This window comes from Ornithodoros turicata, chromosome 1, assembly GCF_037126465.1.
Source record: "Ornithodoros turicata isolate Travis chromosome 1, ASM3712646v1, whole genome shotgun sequence".
Classification (NCBI taxonomy): domain Eukaryota; kingdom Metazoa; phylum Arthropoda; class Arachnida; order Ixodida; family Argasidae; genus Ornithodoros; species Ornithodoros turicata.
Genome location: NC_088201.1, coordinates 20,255,453 through 20,276,300, shown reverse-complemented (window position 1 = coordinate 20,276,300; position 20,848 = coordinate 20,255,453). Strand labels below are relative to the sequence as shown.

Below are 20,848 nucleotides of genomic sequence, written 5' to 3'. Positions count from 1 at the left end.
ATGAGATACGGAACAATATTCATGTTCTTCGACCAGTTCATAAACAGCCTCCAGTAAGGACTATGCGCAAGAGTATGAGGTTTAAACACTATATAAAAAAAAATGACAACAATAATTGCTCAGAAGTCTTCATTTGAAGCCTCTGCACTCTAGATCAGTGTTTCCCAAAGTGTGGTCCGCGGACCCCTGGGGGTCCGCGAGAGTGTCCGTAGGGGTCCGCGACCGTCTCTCACATTTCAGTGAGGATTTTTTGTCCCCACAAACACGCGCTCGTACATGCTGCCCGATTTCCAAACACCCAGAACTTCCAAAATTGCTGTCTTCAATCGAACCTGACATCAGTGCCCTTGTAGCATCCAGCAAGCAGCGCCATCCTTCACACTGAACGCGGCGTCGGAAGTCAACTTCGCTTCTGTCTAGACAGTCATTTGACCATGTTTATGCTTGCACAAATGTAATTTCGTTCCTTGTTATACCCTGTCGCGCATATTAAACGCGGTCTGCAATGCAGTGTACACAGCGCGTATCCCGGTATATTTGTGTGTGTGTGGGAGGGGGAGGAGGGAGGGTCCGTGAATTGGTTCTCATCGCTTCCGGGGGCCCGTCACCGCCAAAAGTTTGGGAAACGCTGCTCTAGATAGTCAATTTAAGTCTTGTGCGGCCTCTTCCTATCTGACACACTTGACCGGGAGCCTTGGCTAGATGTACTAATAAAACCAAAACCCAAGAAAGATACACACTGGATTGCGAGCGTATTTTGGTTTCGTTGCTGATGTGTCACTCCCGCGGGATTAGAGAGAAGGAAGCAATAAGGCTGCCACGTAACACGGTGCGATCAGGGAATTGAGCTCACTAATCAATACCCAGGAGAAGCTTGTTTACAGGCAAGGATTAAGGAAGTAACGCATACGAACTGCAGTCGAAGGGCGCGCGTCATGTTCGAATTATGTTTCATGCTAATCGCGGAGTTTTTTTTTTTTTTATCCACTTTTCCATGATGCGAACACCTACACAAATGCTTCTTGTTGTGTACTGTACTTCAAAGCGGGTGGGACACTTCCAGATATTGACGAGATTACAGTTATGATTTCACAGCTCAAAAACCTAATTTAACTGCTAATTATAATAATAAATAATTGGACTTAAAGGGGGATGAAGAAGGAGTTACTTACAAGCTAACTGCTAGCCTAGAAAGTAACCTGGTGAAAAGGACTGGACTACAGGAATAAGTGTCACTCCAAACTTCATTGTTTTCCAAACACTAAATGTACGAATATTTTATCCTCGTCAGTTGTTGCAACACCTCGGTTATTTTAGTAAAGAACATTACTTTTTTCACAGGCAATCTTCCAGCATAATTTTTTACACGCATATGTGGTGTAAGAACGTGGAGTGACAACATAAACTTTACAGTGGAAATTTTTTATGAGGCTTCATGACTGCCACCGTTTTCCACTGTCTTCGCATGCGGATCTTTTTGCGGAGGCAAAGTCCCTTCAAGGCCTTCTATATATTTGATTCTATCTCTATTCGGCTACTTGGTTGACACCAAGTAAAAAAAAAAGCCTAGTACTCCCATATAATGTAACGACAGCTGTTTATAACCTGTCAGAAAGAGTGATGGTCAGAAAGTCGTTATGGCTAATGCATGCTATGCATTATGTGCACATCAAGAGGGAAAACCGTAATGATACGATATTGCCCGTTTGCGCGCATCCTTTGGCAACGGTCATGCTGATTTCTTCGTCTGTACGAATAAAAAAAAAACAGTATTATTACCCCGTCATCGGCCATTTCACCGCACGTTCGTCCGAGCACCCCGACAACGGGCCCGCTGACTGTTTCCGTCAACCGCTTATAACTGGAAGAAGGTTGGTTTGAGGGTCAGATCATCTGTACAGCATGAAGCGGACCATTTCTAGTAAAAATAGAGAACTCAGTACAGCTGAAAAGGGACTAATATAAGGTACACTCTATAAACAGAACTTCGCCGCATAGCACACCCTGCGCCAACCATTGCTAGGAATGATAGGGAGCTTGCTATGATTGAATGATTGATTGCTATAATGTGCTTGAATGATTACTACGCTTGTGATTCGCAGAGACAAGGAGGCGCACGCCTTTTTGTATCAGTTATCATATATCCAAATTCACACAAAAAGGCGTACGCCCCACGCTCTTTCGAATCAGAAGCGATAACCCTATCATTCGTGGTGCAGAGCGTGCTATGCGGTGAAGTTCTGTTTTTCGAGTGTGATTATGATATCGGTAGTGATTTCCGTTCCTGACGTCCTTTCTTTTTAACAGTGTGTTGTGGGGCAACGACGAACATAAAGTTGAAGTCGTTGGCAATGTGCTACACTCTAAGAAAAAGGGTGTGAAAAGGTGGTAACTCTATAGTGACCACCTAGGTCAACATAACGTCTGATACAGGGCGTAAAAGGGTGGTAAAAGCAATTATAGATCCAAATTGCTACAAAAGACAGCAAGCACAGATTTAGCTGCCACCAAAGAACACGCGGCACCAACACAGATTTTGCAACAAACGGAGTGGTTAGGGTTTATTGCCAATGGAACGCAAGATCGGCGCCGAACGCGCACCTCGACTCGAGATGCCAGAGGTCTCCTCTCCCAGTCGCGCGAGCGGCTTCCGTTCACCTTGTAATCAGTGTTCGGTACACAGGGGTGACACAAACCCGCCATTGTTGTAACTACCCTCAAGCGGGTGCTTTTGGCAAAACTGCCATCTTGTCCTGGTCGCACGTCATAGAAAACGTCATTTTGAGGTCATGTGACTTTGTTTACATGTCGTTTTGCCGCTTACAGACATATTTTCGCCGTCATAACACCAAGAGATGATCGTATTTTGCCAGCGTAAACTATGTGGTGCTTCTTCCGCAACATGGTAGCCCATTTCACCTTAGTTTAAGTACATCGCATCGGCTCGGTAAGTCTTAGCGCGCGGTCGTCATCACATCTTTGGAAGTTGTCAACAATACGAGGCTTTATGTGTAAAACTGCGCGTTTTATTGCGAGATTATCGGATAAAAATAATTACCGTGATCGAAAAACATCCAAAACGTCGTCCAGAAACAACAACCGCATTGTTTACAAACGGTTTGGCCGCCGATCGCGGGCGCCGCCATCTTTAAGGTCACGTGTGCCTTGACGTTTGCTGTGACGTGCGACCAGGACCTGTCCAGGATGCATTGCGTTCACCCAGCACGCTTTCGTCTACGGAGCAATACATTGGATGCCACCCCTGTGGTTCGGTACCTACTGCTTAGTGCGAAGAAATTTGGTGGCACAATCTCGCGGTTTACCCGCATCCGATCTACCGCCGATCCGCTCCATTAACGACCGCATCCGATCCGCTCCTGATCCGGCGCCATCCGCATCCGATCCACAGACCACACAAGCGACCATATTTCATCCGATCCCGCAAGTTTCCTGCGGATATCCGCGGATGGTGCAGGGCTTTTGTTCCAAGCTATGCCAAATAAACGCGACAGACGATTATTTACATCCATGTGAACCTGCATTCCAAGTTTTACAGGGAAGTGGGGAATGGGTAGGTAGAAAATCGGCACCGCGAATACCGAAATCCATCCGACTCTGACATCACTGCAGGTGTCTCCGCCAGTGGGGCAGCGAGAGAGATGTCATGTGTACCAATGGGAATGACCGCGCAGTCCTGGCAAACAGATAATGGGTCTTTGTTACTGCAATCCCAATGTGACCAGCCTTTGCAAGCCATGCACTGAACCCACTCCTAGTTGTGTTCGTACTTCTCATTCTACCTCTCCTATATGACATGGAGTCATCCACAGCAGTATTTGGGCGTCGTTTATTTCTGCGATGTGTACACCACCGTTACGTTTCCCAGTTGACTTCGGCCTCTCCGATGCCCACCTAGATTCCCTCTCTTGAAGTCGCCTTTTTTCAGGTGTGTCTCTGACGATTGCCGGCTTCATCCCGCCGCGACGTTTCCTATTCGGAAGAGGCCGAACGTTATCTGGAGAAAAAGCACTGCTCGCTTCGATGGATGTGTTGCGGCTGGTGCTAGGAACCATGGTTTCCTTAGCATTGGTCAGCTGTACTGTAGAAGACGAAGACGTCTGCTGCAATTTGGCCCATAGCGGCCAGGCACTGGTAATCGCCATTTTGCCGACGAAGGAAACGACATAACCTAGCAGAGTTTGGGAAGTTCAAACTGCGAAAGAAGGCACTGCGCAGCTGCCATAAGCGAAAAGAGAGCCAGCCATTCACATTAAAGAGATATTAAACAGCGAAACCACAGTCCGGAACTGTGCGCTCTCCAAACGGATTTTGTGCAGCATATAGGTTACGACAGTTATGCCGGCAACAGAGTCCGCAGTCACTCGTGCAGTAAAATTACGGATATTTTTCTGAGAGTGTATAAAGTCAGGTACTGTAGAGAGCGTAAAATAAAGTTCGTACTGCACATTACACGCCTATTAGTGAAGCTTTTTCTCCACAGCATTAGAAGCAGCTGCGCGCTGTCATTTGGAAGAGCGATCGTCGAGCCTTTGCGGCTGCGAAAATAAGAGGCAGACCCCAGAAAACTGCACCTAAACACAACCTTAACTTTTTCTCAGAAGATTATGCACAGAGCTCTCCCGTGCGGAAATGAGGCCCAGCATGCACAGAGCGTCCGCCTCGCACGCAAATGAAACGATGGGGTCTAGAAGGAGTGTCAAAAACTGCGTTTTGGACAACGTATGGAATCTTCCCCGCTGTATGTTTCATATCGACATTACAGCCAAAAGGTTAGGAGAATCGCCAAAAGGTACCGCTGGTTATCGTCTATAAAGCCGTGCGCTTTCCAATTACAAATTTTACAGAAAAACTGCGCACATCCTTGCCCGATATAAATGACCCGTGTGTCCCGCGACATACGCCATGTTGCCCCCACCCCCCATTACGCTGCTATAAATAGCTTATTTATCTTTCTCAAGATATATGTGTGCAGTTTATCATCCAGATCCTACAGATACATCGTTCTTGCTTGACACATCTCCTACTCGGTCCTGAGCTTACGAAAAATCCATTGCAATCCTTCAGGTTAATACCAAGCCCCTCACAACTTGGGAGTGTAGCCCATGAAAATCTGAAAGAACCGTATCATATCTGCGCAGATCGCAATTCTAACAAGCAGTATATTTTTTCGAGCACGTAAACCTGGCTTCACACTCCCATTTTCAATTGCGCAGGCTGTGGAGTTAGAACAGCTAGCGCAGTAGTTGAGCTTTTCGTGACACTGCACACTGACTTGCACAATCAACCGCCAAAGAGTAAGTGTGCCGCGGACCCGCAGGAACATATTAATTACGCGGAGTCATAGTGGTGTATCACCGAGGAAAAGATCACGGCGCCCATTTTTTCTGAAGCAAGACTTTTCTTAAATCTTTCTTCTATACAATACTACTGCGTTTTATTTGTATGCAGAACACTGCGTTGAATTCAAATTTTCGAACGCGCTTTATACGCTCTTAAAACAACCTCATGCCATAACACGCTAAGGCCAGCCACTGCACGCAATGATATCGTCATCACTGCTGAGTTGTGGAAAGTTCGACGCGTACGGCTCTTTGTGATAATGCACAAGTATCACAAAAAGACGTACGCTTCCCATTTTCAACAAATTAGCGGAGAGAACGATGTCATTCAGGATGATCGTTGGCGTGTACGCATACTCATCCTATATACCGGTGCAGGACGAAGAATCGGCTACATTTCGCGGACGCCAACGATTGACCACGTGAGAGAGGCGGAAGTGGTGGTGGTGGAGGTGCCTGCCGTTGTCGGTCAGGCTCAGGCGGGCAACGCATGACTATTGCACGGAGGATTGTGCATGAGCCGACTTCACAGGGAACTGCGTCTACAAAGAGAGAGAGAGAGAGGGGGGGGGGGGGTAATGGCAGGACCGGCTCGCCGTTGTTGGCCACACAGAAGTGGGCGTCGTCACGACTATAGCAAAAAAAAAAAAAAAAGACTGATGAGGATAGAGGATGAAGGGTGGAGATGCGTAGAGGATGCACGAGTTCGTCGGGGAGAGCAAAGTGTTAGATGGGTCGTCGAGCAAGACCTGCCTTCTGCAGAAAGAGAAGGTTTATCATCGCATAACACGCTAAGAACCAACCGCCATTCAGAACAGGACATCGTTCTATATTCCTGATCTGTTGAAAATGGAAGGCGTATACACCTTTTGTGGCAATTTGGAGATATATTAATTGCCACACAACGACATACGCAGAGCAGACCGTACGCGATGATGTTCTGCTATGACAGGAAAGGTGTATACAAGCGGCAATGTTTTCGGTTGTGGCCTCCCCACTTCATCGTCAAAATATAATTGTTGTTGTTCGGTTGTGGCCGTCCATGCGCGCACAACTAAGATCCGCTAGCGTAGAAGTCACCTGCAAAGTAAGCGGCCAGCTAATTGCAATGATGGAAGTGAGAGAAATCTCCCGTTTAACTGCATCACGTTTCTTACCGGTAAGTCTGTGTCGAAGAATGAACGTTTAGCAAACTACACTTTTGACCACTTAGCCGTGCGGTTCTCTGTTGTTCGTACGGCGCCAATTTATCTGACCTCGCCAATTCTCGCTCGATAGGATTATCTATCATCTTACCTTTGCAATCTCAAAGGTGACTGCTACTACCCGTTATGGAAACGCAGCAATGATTCGTGTATGCATATTTTCAGACGGAACATTACACGTAAGAAAAAAAGCAGAGGTTATCGAACTATGTTCAAGTAAAGAAATATCTAATATAATCCCAGGGGTTCAAAAAGTTGTAAAAATCTCACACATTTTGGCTGAAGGTTCGCCTTGCTGAGCTGGGTCATCGAAACTGTTTTTTCCCACATAACCTTTCAGTCCTGACGTTTAGCGAACCCGGCTCTCAGACTATCCGGTGACACCTCACGTACGTTTCTACACGGGTAAGCGCCTATCCGTGCATTGCTGTGCGTCCAGAAAAGACATCCATCCCAAGCCAACTAACTTGCGCCTATACTCAGGGGGCTCAGCCATAGGTGGGGAAGTTACTTTTATTTTGTAGTGCACTACCGTTACTCACTACTTCTTCAAAAAGTAACGCGTTACGTTATTCGTTACTGTTGCGGTAGTAGGTAACGCGTTACTAACGCCGTTACTTCTGATAAGTAATGCCGTTACTTTTGCATTACTTCACCAGTTGTCCTCATAATATGTACCATTTGTGGTTGAGTCACATAAGTGCATTCCGCAAACCAATACAAGCAATGTTGAGCACAAACAAGGGCCACGCATGCACACAACTTACATGTACGATTTATTGCAACGCAGAAGTAGTTGATGTTCAAATTTTTCATCTGTGAGCTTCGCCCGTTTGGCTGAGAGGACATCTAATGACCAGTGAGTGCTCCTTGTCAAGGTTGATAGAGACGGTGACCTTTTATCTGACACAGTACAAATCCAAACAGCCAATCCCTTGGTACTTTGTTACTTGTTCAGAGGGTAGAGGCTATTTTGCTGTCGCTTACCAGCGAGAGTGAAAAATAGAGGTGGTAAACAAAGGTGACATCTCAACCAGGGTAGGTCAATGATCATTCTTTTGCGTTCTTCGTGGGTGCCGAGGTGACCCTCTTGTCATTGTTGAAGATGAATAGAAAAAATCGGGGATTTTCCAGGATTCTGCAGGTACGGTCCTCGCTCAAGCTTAGACGCTGAAGCAATGTTTCCGAACACGCAGTAACGCATAACGCCGTTACGCGTTAGTTAGTAAAAATGTAATGACGTTACGTTACTCATTACTTCTCTCCCAAATGTAATGCGTTACCATATTGCACTACCCGAATGTAACGCGTTACCGGTAACGCACTACTTTGTAACGCGTTACTCCCCACCTATGTGCTAGAGTATGCTGACCGCGTCTTCAAATTCATAGCCACGAACGTTGCTAGCGTATCGTATCGATAAACATAGTATTACGAATAACAAGCTCAGCCTCCTCGCAACATTCACACAGCTGTCCAAGGGATTCTGGTGACGAACTAGAAGACGCCGACACTACCACGAGACCTGTAGACTTCGATACACCGCCTATCAAAGTTCGCAGCCACCAGCTTGGCGAAATGTGGATCTTGTTCTGCGATCCGCTGTCAGTTCACACGCCAACACGTCATGTGTGAAGACCCAATTATTATTTATATTATATGAAAATTTGTCAAAGCACAAGCTCACCAGCTTAAAACCGGCCTGTTGAAGGTTTAAGGCTTGTTAAGACCCCTCTTGGAAACATTCCTCCGAAGTCCCATTAGAATATCCTATATGGCGATAATTCCTTCTGGGTCGTTTGTACGCTGCATCTTCAAGGATATGAATACCCATAGCTTGAGGGCGCGGTATCCAATATGTGGAAGACCTTTTAAGTGCCGGTCACTAAGGCATGGAAGTATATAGGAGAGATTAAGCCGTTCCGCGCGATACGTTTAAGCGGCCGTGGTTGCAAACTGATGGAGAGATTGATACTGACACTTATAAAATGCTTTCTTGAGTCTAATCGCCTTCAGAAAAGGTCTACTTCCAAAAAGTCGACTTAACAAACATAGATAAACAGGCCGCACACACTCAGAGAGTTCTTCATGGTGCAAGAACCTTACTCTGAACCTTTCCTATAATCGAGAGTGAAAAAAATCGCTGAGGATCCCCTCGTGTCGTACTTTTGAAGAACCTTTCCAAGGTGAAAAATCGGTATAACTTTAAACAGTTTGTAGCGGCGTCATGCATGCGCCGGCGCCGAGCCACGGGCGGCGCGAGAAATAAATCATTTCTTTCACTGATCGCCTACCATGAAGGTTGTCTAGTTCCTTCATACTGGTGACCCGAACGTGCCGCGTAGCCAGCTGATCATGGAGCAAAACGCCTCACCCGGCATTCATTCTCCCGGTCCTCCTGCCGCTTTTACCGTTCCAGCCCTTCAGGCGGTTTCAATGAAAATCCAACCATTCTGGCCGGCCCACCCGGCACTTTGGTTCGCCAACACTGAAGCCCAGTTTGCATTGCGGCGTGTCACTGCACAGCTAACCAGGTTCTATCATGTGGTCGGCGCGCTCGGGCCTAGCGAAGCGGCAGAGTTTCGACACATCATCACTTGTCCTCCCACCGATAGGATGACGTAGGTATATATTATAATTCAATGACACGATTTCTTGGACACCCTGTATGTATCTGCTCATATGGGAAACAATGGTCAGCACAAGAGCGCTGGCGTGTACCCTGAATACTGTATGCACTGGAGAAGCTACAGACCAGGAGCTACCACTTCCCCAGTAGATTAGTACTAACTACTAAGTACTGGGAGCAGGCCCGTATCGTGAGCAGCAACGATGAAGACGAATGTCAAGGACGATCCACGGGACACACTCCTCCTGATCAGAACACAAACTTTTTTGAGCACCGGTATCCTACAGGTCGAACAGTCTTACTCAGCGCACAGGAAGGTGCAGCCTTCGCAAGAAGGTTGACTGCATATTTTATGGATTTTTCTACCTCAAGGATTGTGTAGTAAACAACGGATCCCCATTTCACTTATTCCAATAAATTACAAACGCTCTACTGCAAACTTCCGGACAAGTCTTGCCTACTCATGAGTTCATATTACTACATGCCTGTCTTATCGTCTCTTTGAACGCTTCGTGTGTACGCTTGTGAACGCTTTGTGTGCGTGCTTCAAAATTTATTGTTTAAATAATACGTGTACAGGAGTAACACAAACAACAACACAAGCAGCGAATTTATATAAACCCATAAACAACGTAGACCATACGAGTACTGGGCGTGAGATGACTAACAAGAAAAATGGTGCTACCATGATGTTAAGCTGTCCAACATCACCTCGGCTTCACGTGAGTGTAGCGTAGGATCATCAACTCCACCTTGCCCTTAACTACCACCTACATGCGTGAGGGGATTGTGCGGTCGATCACAACTCTGAGCTGGTCTCGTAAGGTCGCAAATCATTGCCCGATAACCATTACGCATCATTATTAGAACGACGACAAATGTAATTACGATTGCGAATGATATCATGAAAGAAATGGGCCATTTCCCATGTCGCGTGCAAATCGAGCAGGGACCCGGCGGGAACACAGCAACGGAAATTTGCATGGAAGCAAGGGCGAAATTCGCAGTTGCGCCGAAAAATGCATGTTTGTGTTTCATTCGTTTATATCCGATCCTAACAGACTGGTAAGCAAGCACACATTACAATGTACATTGTGACCTGTAGAAAATGATTTCCGACTGAGACTGCACTCCTATTGTTTCACCGCGACTAAATTGAAGGCGCTGAGTAGCATAACACAAAAACGTCACAGCGTGTTGCTTCTTTTTCCTTCATTTCAAATTAGCCCATTGAAAACCGAAGGAAGAAACACCTCGCACCTCTTTTTTTTTTTTGTTTTCCTGCAAGTTTCAGTTTATTCCGAAACAGCTGGATCAGTCAGATGAGATGAGCGAAGCCCCACCCCTCTTTCGAGGCGTATTACACGCGCGAATAATCGGCTTACAAAAAAATATTCGTTCTCCGTTCATTCAAAGAAGGTGTACGATTCGCTGTCAGGTGGTTTCGGAAAGGGGCCGCTAGGAAGCAGGACGGAAAGTACTACTAATGCGTCAATGAATCAACCAGGATCTATAGAGACCTTACGCCGCGAGCTGCACACTTTTCTCTTGGAGTGAATGATGAAGGCATTTCCTGTACCACAGTGAAACGGACCAGCTGGCCTGCTCATTACTAGCGTCGGTGATCGATTAATTTCCAGTCTGTCGGTAGACCCTATCTCGCGATACCTGGTGACTGGACGCATTGGTCGTGAGTAATGCGTCTCCTCACTCCTGCTTCAGTGTTCCAGAATGGAACGACTCGAGTCGGAGACTTTAACGATCTATATCTGTATACGTGTAAAAATATGCGAATAGAGCGGTGCTTTATTAGAGAGTTTTAGTGCATCGTACGCTATCACCTTTGCGTACGTAAAGGATAGCGTTGGTGGTTATGCGCACGCGCAAAACACAAAGAGAGCTTCGCGCAGTGCGCAGAAACATCACGCTATTCCTTACGTATACGCAAAGGCGATATCGTGCGATGCACTAAAACTCACTATTGCCCCATTCCTGATACGTAAATGTTACGAATACGAATATTATAGGGGGTTGTGCTTGGATAGACGTGGTTTATTGCATCATGTGCACATTGTACACCTCGAAGCAGAGTTAACTGGAACGCCGCTTCGACCTGCGCAGCTGGAAGAGAGCCATCCATAGCGGCGCTTAGGCGAAATAAAGGGAAAGAGCGTTTCGACTACCCCACATGTGCTGCGGGGGTGCCCGCCTTGCCATGGGCTGCGGCATTACTCTCAACAATGGTTATCATCGCCACGTTTGTTTGGGTTTGAGGCGATTATGTAAATGTTATGCTGGCCGATATCGCATGGTTGCTATGCTGTTATCTCATTGATACACGCGAAGGTGGACAGCAAATCCAATTAATTTTCCACCAGACTCCGTGCATCCTCACTTGTTCTATCACAATGGTGAAAATACCTCACTCAGCGAACGCGACCACCTTCGCGTGTATCAATGAGATAACGGCGTCGCATCCGTGCATTATCGGACAGCATACGCCTTTACATAGTCGCAGCAAACACAAACGAGCTTCACGATGATAACCACAGATGAGGGTAACGCCGAGTCAACAGCTCATAGCAAGACGGACACCCCCGCAATATTTCGCTTTATTTCACCTAAGCGTCGTAAGGGGGCTCTCTTCCCGCTCCACCGGTCTAAGCGGCGTTCGAGTTAACTCTGCTTCGAGCTGTACTACAGCTAGAGTAGCCTACAGAGAAAGACAAAAATAATTATTTTTCTACGTGTCGTAGCTGGCGAGATAGAAACAATTAAACAAACTTTCGTGTCAAGCTATGACGTCATGGGAGTGAGAGCGTCGGTCATTCCTATTGCTTATCGAAAGCACGTAACCCTACGTACCTCTACGTAAAGCATTTGCGTAACTTCGCGTAATTTTGCGTAACTTCGGATTTTGCTTAATATTTTTTCCAAAACTGAGCTCTGGAATTGTTAATGACAAAAGGACAAGGGCGCATATGATGAGACAAGAGCTCTGGTACATGATGAGCTATCAATAACCCGAGAGAAGGAAGAAGCAAGACAAACACAACACGAGAAACTAGAAGATGAAGAGCGCGTTGGTTGCAATTCAACATGGTGAGAACGCGAAAAGGCACGCGACAACAGAGGTGAACGTCCGTGTCGGTTGTATCGAACCTTTTCGCGCGCTCATCATGTTGAACACAACACGATCTCAATCGTGATTGTGTTGCGCTTGTCTTGGTTCTTCCCTACTTTGGGTTATATATCCCTCTCGTCTCTGGAATTATTTAGCGAAGCATATCTTATTGAAGTGACAAGTGCTCGCCCAAGCAGCACAATGTACTGAAAGGTGAGTGCAATAGGGGTGGACGGGTAGGTGTTAGACCTTGAACAAACTGGTAAATCTAAAGAACATTGATAAGACACATACCATCCACCCCTATTGCACTCGACTTTCGGTACATTGTGCTGCTTGGGCGCTTCAGTGTACCTTATCTTACCATAAGGATCTAGCATTCCCATGAACATGTTTTTCCAATCCAATGTTTTTCGTTTTCTTTAGTGTGCGACAAGCAGGCAAAGTGAGTAGCCCCATTCCCATGGTACAGGAAGTGGCTGAAACCACTTCCCAAAACAAGAATCACAAGCAAATCGATAAGATCAACGCGTTAACATATCCAAACTGACTAGGAACGCATTGCGCTGCTTGCGCCAATTCCGTTTCTTTCTTGTTTTCCCCCACACTTTCTCGGATGGCTCAATCCAACTTCGTGTCGTCGGACTGGAAGAGGGGAGACGCAGCCCTTCAGGTCGTCTGTCAGGCGAAAGGGTGCATTTGTTTAGTTAGCTTAGTTGCAATGGTTACCATCTGCTGACAGTGCAAGCACGAGTGCACTACCCGTTACCAAAACTAAATAAGGGAATACTGCTACCCGCTGCTTTACAAAAAAAGAAAAGAAGAAAAAGCTAGCGCAACACTAACGCCGCTGCATATCTGGAAGTAACGGGATTGCGCTATCGCTACTGAATAAAAGTAACGCGAGCACTATTAGTACTTTTCCGCTAGTTTCCCTGCTATACTATATACTCTCGTCGTTCATGCATCTGGTTGCCGGTGTACTACACTTATGTTATGAAAATTCGTGGCTTTCTATGTCGCGAGACAACTATGATATCATGAGCGACGCCACAGTGGTCGGTCTGCGGATCAATTGTGCCCACCTGAGGGTTCTTTAAGGTTGTTCATATCTGGTGTGCGGCCACTGCCTCTTTCCCAACATAGCGAGACAGTAGCAGAAGACGGGCGCTAGGTGCACTGCTGTGTGGGTGTAGAGGACACGACTGACTAAATTTTACGGATCAATTGAAAATGGCAGTCGTTAAAAAAGCCAGACAGCGACGAGACTCGTACCACGCACCTCTCGATCATATCATTAGGTCATCGGCCCGGTTAGTGCTTCTTGCTATAATACTTTGCACTGAAGCTTACCATAGGATTTTCGTACAAGCAGTATACATGTGCCAAAAGGTATGAGTTCACGCAAAAGTGATAAATTCGTTATCATCATATTTTTACGCGCTTTGATAGAAGCTCTACATTTGCTGGTCGCCCGTAAGGTAACATGGTGCCCACAGGTACTGTTAGGAACAGCATGTCTGTCTACATGCTTCGTGCTACCCTATGTGCTGCCCTTGGCGCACAATGCCATAGAGGAAGCCCACACGGGATAATCCAAGATGCAACCTTGGGAAGCGCTTTCGGGTCATTGACGATGTCGGCGAGGGTGGTAGCCTGTCGTCGTATTTCAAGCCACGGAACTAATTTGTTGTGTATTAAAAGCAAATGTACACTTCTTTGTAAAGCGTGTTTGCCAAAGCGAGTTTTTTTTTTTTTTTTGATTGGGTGTTAGCGCCGCGAAGCAACTGTGGCTATGAGCGGCGTACAGATGTGGACAGATGGAGAGAGGACAGCAGGAAGGAGTGGGGGACAGGGGGATTAGTATGCGTCCTGGGCCGACTTCAGGGGGAACTGTGCCGACATTCGTCTGGAAAGTCTTCGGAAGACCCAGGGAAAACCTCAGACAGCACAGCCGGCGGTAGGATTCGAACCCACCACCTCCCAGTCTTCAGCACGACCTTGGTTACCACCAACCCAAAGCGAGTTTGCGTCTCTGTAAAGCATGTTTGCCAACCTATAAGGTGCCGAGGAGGGAGTGTTCTGTAGCCACTCTTCGTTGTGTAAATTAATTTATATTTATTGAAAACCGGGGGAAAGGGTGCCCGACTGTTGATTTGTGGAATGTTTTGGGGAGTCGTGTCCCGTTTTGCACCCTTTACAGACGGGAAACACAGATGGAGAGCATAAAATATGTCTCAGTCATTTCTACCAAGTGGTCCTTGGTCTGATTCCTGGCAAGGTGTCCGGCGCAGAGGGCCCTTTTGAGGCAACAACGAAAGAACTTGAAAGAAAAGCAACCTATCTGGTACAGTAAACACACTTCTGCTATTCAAAATTCAAATTTCAACTGTCCAATCATGATGAAGATCCTGTGGGCCGATGTGTAACGCCGCTATCGGATCGTGCAGACAGGACCCTGCATAGGAAGTGCATTCAGACGGCATAATCTAATAAGTTTCAGTAAGGGTGTATGCAGGTGAATGCTACTCCTATGGCTGTTCCTCCGCGCATGCCATTGTAGAGTTGCAACACTGTCTCATGGTCTCACGTTTTGAGTGTTTTAGTTTTTCGTCGGTGATACAGTAATATCGCACAAGGATACAAAAGCAACGTGACGCCCCTGTGAAGAAAAGGCAACACGCGAAAGTCTGCTTTGCAATAGTATGTTACAACAGGTGTAAATGAAATAGGTGTTTGGTGCGCCGTAGGATCCTGGTCAAGAAAGGAGACAAGCACCTGCAAGAAGCAGACAGGACGTTCCAAAATACAGCCGTGTGTGAGCGTCACTTTCAAGAGCAGTTCATTGACATATTATGCTGACGCCACAGTCGAAGAAGGAGAAGTTGTTCCAGAGAAAAACTAAAGCCGAAAATTGGTGCAATCCTCTTCCCGGACCTTCCAAAGGACTGCAACAATAACGTCGCAAAACTTACGCGCCCAAACCTTTGCATTTCTTGGTACGATAAAAACGAGCATCATGGCTTATCCATCATGACTTATCCATGCAGTTTATCACACCGGTACGTGCTTTCCAAGCGCAGACTATAGAAAAGAATAGAAAACACATTAGAAAAACTCTGAAATATGAGTAAAAAATACATTGTTCTTCACTGTATCAGGCAGGGCTGAACGTAACTTATGACATGTATTTGGAATTGAAGAGGATCACTGCCATAATTGATAAATTGATTAATTGATCGATTTTAAGAAAAATAAAATGACGAATGCATGTCTGCCTCGTTGCAAGAAAATAAAGGAAAACGAAAACAAAACCAAAGGCGAAAAGAAACTTTTTTGTCGACACCTTTTTCTGTCCCCCACGTTTTCTTTTTCTGGAAAGTAGCGAGCAGTAACGGAGAAAAAGATCCCCGCTGCTCGATGTGATGTGATAGAAAAAGAAAAAAAAAACGGGGATTTAAGTCACAACAAAGCTCGCTGCACGCTGCTCGAATTTCGAGCAGAAGTACTTTTTCCGCTATCAATTTAAAAATGTAGCGAAATCGCTACTGCACTACTGAAAAGAAAGTATAGCGAACACGGTAGCGTATAACGTTAGAGGCGCTACTAACACCACCGCTATCGGCAACACTAGCAAGAATGGAGTATTGACAACAAAGTGAGGACAGGTAGAATTCAATCAAAATTAGTACAAAAATATTTTGGGAGTTTGTAGTAGCAACAGTAATAATGGAACATATTTGATTTGATGTACAGGAAATTTATGTACAGGGTGGGTGCAGATAAAGTAGCCCCACATTCATGAACGTATGGCGTTGTGGGGCTACTTTATCTGCACCCACCCTGTACATTGATGTTACCCAACGCGAAGTGTTTATGAAAGCCTAATTGCAATCGACACGAAGGAGATATATTTAAAAATACGTTCACGAAATAAGAGTGACAAATGCGTTGGTGCCGTGCGAACACACAACTGATTCGAGAAGCACGCTCCATTCATGCGATGTGGGATGTGACAAGCAGAGACCTTTCACAGTTTGTTGCTGAGTACATCTGCTAAAACACGTCAGTCCTATTATGAGGTAGAAAAACACTAGAGTGCTCTTCGGACGCTGTGGGGCACCGTCTGTTGCGACCAGTACTTGTTTATACCACATCCACATCCAAGCAACGTTTGCAGAGCGCAAGGTCTGCATAAACATATGTTGATTCTTTGAATGACAGCTACAGTATCAACATTTCGTGAGTGACATATGCCTGGAATGCTATTCTTAGGCACCGTACGACTTATAACTCTTTTCGCAAGAAAAAGGAAGAGAAAAGAAGGGGTCCTGCTTTAAAGGGTGCCGTTACGCTGCAGTTAAAATCCTAAAACGGCGCCAAAGTGTAGCAGAATGAATTGAGAATGGAAATCAACATTGAAAAGTAAAACAGTTCTTCCAGTGCATTTTCCACTTGTTGCGGTCCCTGACATTATGAACCAGTGAGTGTTTCTCAGTGCCTAACGTCTCCCCTTTCCTTTTTCCCTTTCTCCTTTATGCTTTCCTCTGCTTGACCCACTCTAACTCTTTACTGTATGTATGTGTGTTTGTTTTTCTCTTTTTTCTCGCTCTATTGTTCCACCCACAAATGCATTTTGGAGTAGCCAGTCCTGACTGGGTCGGGACTAACATCTCCATATTTTTGTTTCATTTCGAATTACAATTCACTTGATGATGATGATGATTGAAAGAAAAAAATGGGGATTGTAGCCCTCATGACGAGGGCCAATTCACTTGTCAGGTGGGCGTGCGGCACATCCTAGATGCACACTCCAAAAATCGTTTCCGCTCTTCGTGATAATGATAACGACCCGCAGGAATGGGCAGACCTCTCCGGTAGCTGCATTCACGAATAACGTATTATCCTAGCCAACCTACACATTCTCTATCATAGCTGTGTACAGGGGGGGCTCTCTATGATTCATTTCCTTTATCTATTCCATTGCAACCGTGGTTGGGCTCACTGGTGTGATCTCGGCCTACGTCAACACACACACTACACTGGGAGAAGAAGCGGTTAGAATGCGAAAATTTTACATGGTTACGACACAACAGAACGCTCCGTAAATGTTTTAAGAGACGTACTGACAAAGCACAGTTTGCGGACATGTGTTCGCAGTAATTGTTTGGGCAATTTCTTAGACAATTGCCTGCAACGTCTTCCGCGAGTGACGTTGCAGGGTCAAAGACCGTCATGCATAATTTATCCACATACTGACCACTATGGCGCCAATCATGATCCCAGTTGTCTCGCGACTCAAAGACACGAATTAACGTTTAAACACCGATTTCAAGACACATTATATTGGGATAAAAGAAGGTGAAGCTGCAAAGAAGTTGCAATACTCGTCCCGTCATGTCAGCGCCGCGAAGCAACTGTGGCTATGAGCGGCGTGCAGACGTGGAGACATATGGGGAGAGGATATGAAGAAGGAGTGAGAAACAGGGGAGTTAGTATGCGTCCTGGGCAGACTTCAGAAGAAACTGTGCCGTTATTCCTCTGAAAACTCTTCCGAAAACCCAGAGAAAACCTCGGACAGCACAGCCGGTGGTCGGATTCGAACCCACCACCTCCTAGTCTTCAGCACGACCTTGGCTACCACAAACGAGCAGACGCTTTCACCCACCGGTCCCTCTCATTGTTGTAGCGTCTAAGGGTGCAGCGTGAAACAACTGACAGTTTTGCGCTCGTATTCTGAAGAAAGAGGCTTCACGGAAAATTGAAAATCCGCCTGTTACTCACAGAGTTAAACATATTCCGCTGGAATATTTCTCAATACGTTCCAGTAAAAGCGCGCAGATGAAATTTCACAGCATCTAATTAAGCGGTTCAAAACACTATTGAAAATGGTGCATGAACAAATGGTTGGCTCTGTAAGATCAAGCATATACTGGGGTAGCCAGTCCCATTTAGGCGTAACTCACCTCCTCGTTTTTTACTTCTATCCATCATCATCACCATCAGCATATAAGCAATCACTGGTATTTCATGAAATCACTGGCCGCGTATTTCACTGAGTACCTCTGATCACGAAGTCGTAAATAAGCTACACAGGACTGGTGCGCAGATCACGTAAATATGCTTTTCAAGTCACAAACACGCCACGGAGCTGTACATGGCAGGCTGGGAGGAAAGGGGGGGGGGGGGGCACAGTAGTCGAGCTTGCCGTTTTCCGTTTTAACGTGTGTTTATTCGTGTATTGATAGCGCTTCTAATCACGAAAGCAATACCACCCTAGCCCATGTGCCTTTGTGGGCGTCCTCTACCTGTAAAAGAGCGACTGTCTATCTAAACACAAGTTGTAAGAACGCATCCAGAGGCATTGTTGCTCCTCCTTTTGGGTAGCTGATCAACAACTGTATAACCCAGTCATCTAGTCGCCTCGCCACGTAAATCCAGGATTTATCAAAACCTCTGTCATCACGGCGTGAACGCGGTCAGATGGCCGTCCACTGGATTTAAGCCCCTATCGCAGACGAAGGACAGACACAGATAAAGAGTGTATAAGACGATAAGGATTGGCGTAGCTCGTTGTTGTCTACTGACGTGGCAACGAGGAAGGACATGTAGCCGAGGCAAGAAAAGGACCTTGCCTTTGTTATATGCTTTTCCTCGTTGTAAAGATGTCGCCAGCCTTGTGTGTGGATGAGTGAGAGAGTGAGAAAATGTGTAAGATAGAATGGGAAAAGAGCATGAATCACTTGTCCGTCCCGAAACACTAGAGGCACACAATTCGCGTGAAAGCCATGCCGAAGTCGTGTAAGGGTGTACAGGTGATGCTTCACTGAGAATAAATGTTCGAGAACAAAGTGGTGTAAGGTTGGCATACCTGACCGGAAATCAGGAGGGTTTAATTTAGGGTCTTTGCTCCGACGCACATTGGCTTTTTCGTTAGTTACGGGAATTACTGACTTTGCTCTAAGATTACAAACATGAAACAAAACCTGGAACAGTGCGCCTTTACGATTCAATTCGATACTTGGTTTTAAAAGTGAGCTCGTTCTGTGGTCCGTGCAACTGATGTTGCAGCTTTTAAGGTGCCCCGGAAAGATGTCATATAATAATAGTACAGACGTCAAGTAAAATGTTTTAAAAATTAACTCAGATTTAAACAATCGCTAATTACTATAAATAAGTTTTTAAATGCTGCTACAGGAAGCCAACGGGCCTTAAATAAGTCATTTGCGGTCAATAAGAGTAATAAATTATCCTGACAACGGCAGATGATTCGTACACAGGCTCTTGAAGATGGTCCCATCCATTTGCTGACCGGAACTGCGATTGATTAACAATGTTGATGTGTCACAGCGAAACCAGAAAAGCCCAGGAAAACTATGGGTTTGCATCCAACGTTACCATCTGTGTATTCTCGCTGCCCCCCCCCCCCCTACCCACCCCACCCCCCCAAAAAAAACAAAAAAACAGAAAGATGATCGACGTCTTCTGCCATGATTCCAAACGGAATGAGAGCAGGTGCCTGTACTTAGATTTTGTGGGACTACAGGCGTAATGTGTTGATTTGTTTGATGCTAAGTGCGACAAAACAAAACAACAACAACAACAACAAAACATAAAAAAAACATGCAAGTCCACCTAAAACAAAATGGAGATAGAATCGCGTGTGCATCCACAGCGTAATTCATTTATAGATTTGAATGGCTTGTGGGATTCATAACGCCGTTGCTTAGTTGACATTTGTAGTAGCAGTAGCCCAGTGTTGAGCCCATACCGGTTTCCAGAGCATAATCCTGTGCGCGCCGAGAAGTCGTAAAGAATGCCGGATAATATATTGGAATTACGTGCAATTTGTAAGCGTGGTCCGGAAGCTACTCGACACGTTGCTTCAAACAGGCTTCGTTGTTCCTCTTATTTAACGTGCGCGGGACGCTGACCAAACAAAGGCCAACAAAGTTATACAGAACCTTCACAAAGTAAATTACACAACTCAGGGCGACCGAGGAAGTTCTTGCGGGCTTCCGTCGCGAGACTGAGAAAAACGTAGAAAAATTTTCTTACCTGGGTCAGGAAATGCGATTCCGGTGGCAACGTAACGTTTCCACACATCACGGAGCACACAGATCACGCGGCAGTTTCTGTCCTAGTCTTTCTTCGGTTTAATTGGAGCAGTCTATCAAAGTCATCCTTGATTGCCACCGCGTCGGCGCTTCCGTGAACAAACTTTCACCAGCTGGTTGGTTCGCTCACATGTGTACCGGGCGTGGATGCGCAAGTGAAGTGAGCGGCGTGTGCGCGCCGGAAGATCATTCCCAAAGAAGAGAGCGCCATCTCTCGCCACGTGTCGAAATGTCGGCGCTGCTTTTCTTTCAACCCCGCATCGGCAGGTGATTCTCCACCAGAAAGTATTAGCACACATGATGAGTTGGAGCTAGGATTTATGGCAAAGCGCTCATTAGCCCTATCTTTTCAGGACGGAAAAAGAGTCGCGTATTATCAGGAGCAAATAGTCTTGAATGTGCTGACGTCTTGT

General features: G+C 45.9%; 1 protein-coding gene across 3 annotated transcripts in view; it reads right to left on the bottom strand.

Moving 5' to 3' along the window:
- LOC135377600 (dopamine receptor 2-like) overlaps nt 1-20,577 on the bottom strand; it is a 343,978-nt gene extending 323,401 nt beyond the window's left edge. For all 3 annotated transcript variants that reach the window (XR_010418156.1, XR_010418155.1, XM_064610133.1), the window contains exon 1: nt 20,377-20,577. The gene's annotated coding sequence lies outside the window, so the exon portion shown is untranslated. The remainder of the gene's footprint in view (nt 1-20,376) is intronic.
- Nucleotides 20,578-20,848: the final 271 nt, after the last annotated feature.